The sequence below is a fragment of the Cebus imitator genome, unplaced genomic scaffold (genome assembly GCF_001604975.1).
Source record: "Cebus imitator isolate Cc_AM_T3 unplaced genomic scaffold, Cebus_imitator-1.0 Scaffold297, whole genome shotgun sequence".
In the NCBI taxonomy this organism is placed as follows: domain Eukaryota; kingdom Metazoa; phylum Chordata; class Mammalia; order Primates; family Cebidae; genus Cebus; species Cebus imitator.
This window is the reverse complement of record NW_016107612.1, coordinates 1715988-1723236: the sequence shown is the minus strand read 5'-3', so window position 1 is coordinate 1723236 and position 7249 is coordinate 1715988. Positions and strand designations below refer to the sequence as shown.

The window sequence follows — 7249 nt, the reverse complement described above, 5'->3', positions numbered from 1 at the left end:
CCACCATGCCCGCTAATTTTTTGTAGTTTTTAGTAGAGACGGGGTTTCACCATGTTGACCAGGATGGTCTCTATCTCTTGACCTCGTGATCCACCCTCCTCGGCCTCCCAAAGTGCTGGGATTACAGGCGTGAGCCACCGCGCCTGGCCATCAGGTAACATTTTAAGGCCATGCAGAATGTCACCTAGGAGCTAAGACTCTTTCTCTTACAGGAAACCCACAGTTGTTCTGCCATCTCAATGACAAAGACCTCAATCTAGACAATGCAGGACTTGGTTGGGCATGGTGGCTCATGCCTACAATCCTAGCACTTTGGAAGGCTGAGATGGGAGGACCACTTGAGGTCCGGAGTTTAAGACCAGCCTGGGCAACATAGTGAGTCCCTGTCTCTACAAGAAAATGTTTTAAAAAATTAGTCGCTGCCGAGCGCGGTGGCTCATGCCTGTAATCCCAGCACTTTGGGAGGCCGAGGTGGGTGGATCACTTGAGGTCAGGAGTTCAAGACCTGCCTGCCCAATATAGTGAAACCCTAACACTACTAAAAGAACAAAAAAATGGGCATGGTGATGCATGCCTGTAATCCTAATTACTAGGGAGAGTGAGGGAGGAGAATAGTTTGAATCCAGGAGGCAGTGGTTGCAGCGAGCCAAGATCGCACCACTGCACTCCAATCTGGGCAACAGAGCAAGACTACATCTCAAAAAAAAAAAAAAAAAATTAGTTGGGTGTGATGGTTGTGCCTTTGGTCCCAGCTACTCATAAGGCTGAGGCAAGGATTGCTTAAGCCCAGGAATTCAGGGTTACAGTGGCTATGATGGCACCAGTGTACTCCAGCCTGGAAAACAGAGCAAGACCCTGTTTCAAGGAAAAAAAAAGAAGGAGGAAGAAAGAAAATGGAGGACTTGAAGACTAAAGGGAAAGTTAAGAACTCTACTCCAGCCCTTCCCTTTTTCCCTAAAATGTTTCCAGCCTTATTTAATCACTACAATCTGATGTATAGGCATCATCCCCATCTTACTGATGAGGAAAGTCAAATCACTTGGCAAGGTTGTAGGTGGCTTAGGGCAGAAAATGTTAAACTAAATGTGAATTAAATGATAACATACTAAAGTGATCATCCGAGCTCACTGCAGAGTAAGGGTTGGAGTTCGTAGTTCATCGCCACAGGCTAACAAGCATACAACTTTTAGAGTTATGCCTTAGATGTGCTAACACCTCATTTACTCAGACATCTCAAGTAAATGTGAAAAGAATCCACAGCTCCAAGTATAGGAAACCAGGAGTAAGCAAACAATACCACTGAGCAGTTAGAAGAGATATCAAACGGCCACCACACAAAGTTCAGGAGATCAATGTATTTACTTGTTTGTGCAAGAAACTCTAAGAAGGGAAAAGGGAACTGCTAAAGATAAGCAATGTTAAAACACGAAGATGGAGAAAAGTAAAATGAAAGCTGATAATGACTGCAGAGATGGTGAGAGCAAGGCTACAAAAAAAGGCAAGAGCAAATACTTGCAACAAATATCACAAAAGCAAATTTCTTTAAGATACTAAGAGTTCTTCCAAATCTGTTAAAAAAACAACCAACAGCTAAATAGAAAAGTGAACAGAGAACATGAACAGCTCACAGAAAAAGGAACAGACGAATTTTAAACATAAGGGGGTAAACAATATATTAGGAGGGAATGTGTTGGGAACAGCAAACTTCATATGTTGTTCGAGGGTACAGAGAAATTTGGCAATGCTCTTCAAACTTAAATGATGTTCATAAGAGAACATTCATTGCAGCACTGTTTACAGTAGTGAAAGACTACAGACACCAATATGTCCATTAATAGATGGCTTGTTAAGTAACGGACTACTATTCAACCATTAAGAAGAATAAAGTAGCTGGGCATAATGGCTCATGCCTGTAATCCCTGCACTGTGGGAGGCCAAAGCAGGGGGATCACTTGACCCCAGGAGTTTGCGGCCAGTCTGGGCAACAGAGGGAGACACTGCCTCTACAAAAAAATTTTAAAAATTAGCAAGGTGTGGTGATATACACCTGTAGTCCCAGCTACTCAGGAGGCTGAGGTGGGAGGATCACTTGAACTGGGGAAGTTGAGGCTGTAGTGAGCCATGATCACACCAACCTGGGTAACTGCACTCCAACTTGGGTGACAGAGCAAGACGCTATTTCAAAAAAGAGGAAGAAGAAAGAAGAAAAAAGAAAAGAAGAAAGAAGAAGAAGAAGAAAGCATCTCTGTGTGTACTATTATTGAATGATCCCCAAGATATTGTGCTAAACGAAAAAGGCAAGAGGCAGTACAGTGTGTGAAAGTTACAATTTGGGAGGGAAGTGGACATGCCCATGTATATGTATGACAGTGTCTAAGAACAATACATAAAAACTGGCAGCAGTGGCTGCTCAGGGGAAAGGAATTAAGTAGCTGGAAAATGGGGGAGACTTACTTTTTTGAATTTTTCTTTTTCTTTTCTTTTTTCTGAATTTTTTTTTCCACATTCTTTTGAATTTTTCTTTTCTTTTATTTCTTTGAGAACATAGGTCTCACTATGCTGCCCAAGTTAAATTCCTAGGCTCAAGTAATCTTCTTGCTTCAGCCTCCCAGAGTGCTGGGATTACAGGAATGAGCTACCTCACCTGGCCTAAATGTTTTATTATGTGCATATGTTACCAATTCAGACAACTTTTTAACACTTAGCTGTGCTTGGGTAGACAATGTTTTTAAAAAGCAAATACAAAAATTCAAAGAACATCCTAAGCCACTTAAACTAAGGAGGACTAGTTCCATTTATCTCAGTATCCCAGTATGAAAGCTTCTAAGAAGGCAGAGGAGAAGGGTTGCTTGTTTGTATTCTCCACTAACTGTAAGCCCCTTGAAGGCAAGAGCTCTTTTATCACCATTCCACTTCCAGGACATACAGCACAGGGTCTGGCTCAGAGCAAGCTTACATTCACAAGGGTCAGAAGTCAGAATGCAGGAAAATGTGTTAGTTTACAGAGTTTCATTGCAGTTGGCTAATTTGGGAGGAAAGGGTATAAAAATGTGATGCTCTCGTAACATTTGGGACATAACATCAATCATGACTTAAACATACATTGTATTACTTATGTATACCATATAGAATGATACTTTCAGCATTCTATTAGAAAAATTTGGTTGTTTAAAAAAAAAAAAAAACGGCCAGGAGTGGTGGCTCACGCCTGTAATCCCAGCACTTTGGGAGGCTGAGGCAGATGGATCATCTGAGGTCAGAAGTTTGAGACCAGCCTGGCCAACATGGGGGAACCCCATCTCTACTAAAAATACAATAATTAGCCGAGTGTGATGGCACATGCCTGTAATCCCAGCTACTTGGTGGCTGAGGCAGGAGAATCACTTGAGCCTGGGAGGCGGAGGATCGTGCCACTGCACTCCAGCCTAGGTGACAGAGTGAGACTGTCTCAAAAACAAAACAAAAACAAAACACCAAAAAACCTTATAAGGGCATATATATCAGTTACTTCGAAAACTAACTTATGTGAAATTGTTGAATGAGATATTTCATTTTATCAAGTACAATTGCCCTTGCTTAATGATGGGGATCTGACCTGAGAAATGCATCATTAGACAATTTTATCATTATGAACATCATAGAGTACTTATGCAACCTAGATGGTACAGCCTACTACACATGTAGGCCATATGGTATACAGCCTATTGCTCCTAGGCTACAAACCTGTTCAGCATGTTACTGTATGAATACTGTAGGCAGTTGTAATACAATGCTCAGTAGTTGTAAGCACAGAAAAGGTACAGTAAAAATATGGTATCATAATTTTATGGGACCACTGTCATATAAGCACCCTTCATTGAGCAAAATGCCGTTATGTGGCACATGACCATGTTTCAAGGATGAATGGAATTTAAAGGTCTGTTTTACACACAAAAGAAGGATGGAAGTCAGAGTGCCTGTGGGGGTAGAGAGCTGGCCGAACGGAAGGATGGAAGTTAGCTACAGAAATATAATCAAGGAATCTGGACCACTGTGGCATCAGAAGAATTTACATGAAAAGACCAAATATCCCAATTATCTAGGAGGTTTCAAGAAAGAAAAGAGATTGCAACTCTGACAAATTTCATTCCAAAAGCAGTTAACTGTCCAAAGAGAACAAAATGGTGCCCTCTGATCTCACCCATTTGGTGAAGTTTCCTGCCAACTTCTGCATTTGCAGGACCACATTGTCATACCAAATTAACACAGAAAATTACTAATAGAGAATGTTCTTAGTATTCAGACAGATGCGTGACTTGGGAGTAGATGGGGCCAACTTGTGCATTCACTGGCTCTGCTCAGTGCTTAAGTTCAGAGTCTTCAGTGGGGGAAGCCTGAATCTCTATCAGGGTCATAGGGTTATCTTCTGGGAGTCCAAGGGGCAAATCCTCCTACTGCCAAGGGCAAGACTGAAGCAAGCCTCAGGGAGCCTTTTTGTGGGGCCTTAAGTCCTAGCAAAGGAGGACACTTCCTGCCTAGTTTCTGTTGCAGGAATGCAGAAGTAGGAAGAAGGGATTTAGAATGACAAAAAGATGGCTCTGAAACACAAGTGTCTGCCTGAGGTAGTTCAAAGAAGCCACACAAATTTTCCTTTCCAATTATTAATTCATATAGTTCCTACCAGAAAATAAGTACCATGCAGAAGGCAACTAGTTTACTCGTGGAAATACGCTTAAGATTCCTATGCCAGGAGCATTTAGCCCCAGCTACTCAGGAGGCTGATGTGGGAGGATCACCTGAGCCTGGGAGTTTGTGGCTATAGTGTGCCATGATCGCACCTGTGAAAAGTCAAAGCACTACAGCCTAAGCAACAAAGTGAGATCCCATCTCTAAAAAAATTAAAAGAAAAATATTCCTATGAAGTTTTGTGTATGTATGTGTATTCACATACGCAGTATACATTTATCCTATTTAACCAAGTTTCCTATTTATTAAAAAGATGTCAGTGAAAAATTCCAAAATTGCTGATTGAGTATAAATTGGGATAACTTATCTGAAGGGCGATTTGGCAATATTTACCTAAATTACAAATGCGTATCCTCTCTGACCTATCAAGTCTAATTCAAAGCATTTAACCTGATATATTTGTGCAAGTGAAAAATTATGCACATGCAGGATTATTACTGAAACATCAGAACAGGGGAAGAATGGAAACAATCTAAGCGTTCAATTAAAAAGTGGGATAAATATACTATGACATACCCATACAATATACAATACTATACAGCCTTAAAAAGGAACAAGGAAGCACTTTATGTCCAATTATGCCATGATTCCCAAAGTACAATAACTGCTGAATTAAGCAATGAATAGAGTAGATTACATTAAAATACTACTAATAATAAAAGTATCAAAACAATATATGATGTATTCTTGCTGAAAAAACCAACTTGATCAAGCTTCCAGATCTAATTACCATTTTACAGGAGTAGCAGGAAACAGCATGGGGATGCAATCAGCTAAATCTAGAGCCTGAGGAATGTTTAAGAACAAAGACCCAGTTTCTCCACAAATAAAATACAAAGAAAACAAAATATAAATTCAGAAAGAACTTAGAGATTAAATTCAAATTAAAAGGTATATTAGCCTATCGTTAAGATGATATAAAATGGCAATATTGCCAAAATTATCTACAGATTCCAAAAATTCCTGTATCAAAATCTTAGCTAGCTGCCTTTTCTGCAGAAACTAACAAGCCGATCCCAAAATTCATATGGAAATGCAAGAGACTCCAAATAGCCAAAACAATCTTGAAAAAGAGGAGCCAAGTTAGAAGACTCATACTTCCCAATTTCAAAACTTACTCCAAAGCTTTAGTGATCAAGAGAGTCCAGAAATAAACCCATATTTATGGTCAACAGATTTTTTTAAATATATAAACCACTGAGTTGTACACTTTATAGGGTGAATTTTATGATATGTGAATTATACCTCAATAATTTTTTTAAAAAGCCATAGTAGCCAAATATAAGGTCTGGTCCTTGCTTAAATCATAATTTTTAAAAAGAAAAAACTTTTTTTTGAGATAATTGGAGAAGATAAATACTAAATCGATATTTGGTAATTATTAATATAATGGTATTGTAATTGTTAAAACAAAGAAACAAAATAAGAACTTGTATTTGCTAGAGACACATATTAAGAATAATGAATAAAATGATATAATGTCCAAAATTGTCACAAAATATTACAGTTGAGAGATATAAATGAAATAAAATTGGCTATGTGTTAAAAACTGTTGACTGGTGTGGTGGCTCATACCTGTATTCCCAGCACCTTGAGGGGCTTAGGCAGGCGGGTCACTTTCGGCCAGGAGTTTGAGACCAGCCTGGCCAACATGGTGAAACTCCGTCTCTACTAAAAGTACAAAAATTAGCTGGGCATGGTGGCACATGACTATAGTCTAGCTACTTGGGTGGTTGAGGCATGAGAATTGCTTGAACCGGGAAGGCAGAGGCTGCAGGGAGCCAAGATCATGCCACTCTACACTCTAGCCTGAGTGACTCTGTCTCAAAAAAAAAAAAAAAAAAATTGTTGAAGCTCTTTCCTGTAGGACATAGCTTACAAAGGAAAAAAAAGTCACTGAAGCTAGGTGATGGAGGTTTATTATACTTATCCCAACTTCTGAATACTGCATAAATTATCCATAATAAAGCATTTAAACAATACATACTTACAATTGCTTGTACATCATAGAATAGCTCTTGATGGATACATTAAGAAATGTGGCCGGGCTTGATGGCTCACTCCTGTAATCCCAGCACTTTGGGAGGCTGAGGCAGGCAGATCATTTGAGGTCAGGAGTGCAAGACCAGCCTGGCCAGCATGGTGAAACCCCATCTCTACTAAAAATACAAAAATTAGCCAGGTGTGGTAGCATGCACCTGTAAACCCAGATACTTGGGAGGCTGAGGCAGGAGAATGACTTAAGCTCAGGAGGCAGAGATTGCAGTGAGCTGAGAATGGGCCACTACACTCCAGCCTGGGTGACAGAGTGAGACTTCGTCTCAAAAAACAAAATGATATAATTCTGTTTCCCTCTAAGAAGAGTTAGATGGGAGAGGATATGGATAAAAGGTAGACTCTTCAGCCGGGCATGGTGGCTCACGCCTGTAATTCAAGCACTTTGGAGGCCAAGGCAGGCGGATCACCTGAGGTCGGGAGTACAAGACCAGCCTGACCAACAAGGTGAAACCCTATCTTAAAAAAA

The 7249-nt window shown here is 40.1% G+C and overlaps 1 protein-coding gene across 8 annotated transcripts in view; it reads right to left on the bottom strand.

The window, feature by feature from the left end:
* PSME3IP1 (proteasome activator subunit 3 interacting protein 1) overlaps positions 1-7249 on the bottom strand; it is a 33215-nt gene that overhangs the window by 2969 nt on the left and 22997 nt on the right. The gene's annotated exons all lie outside the window — the stretch shown is intronic.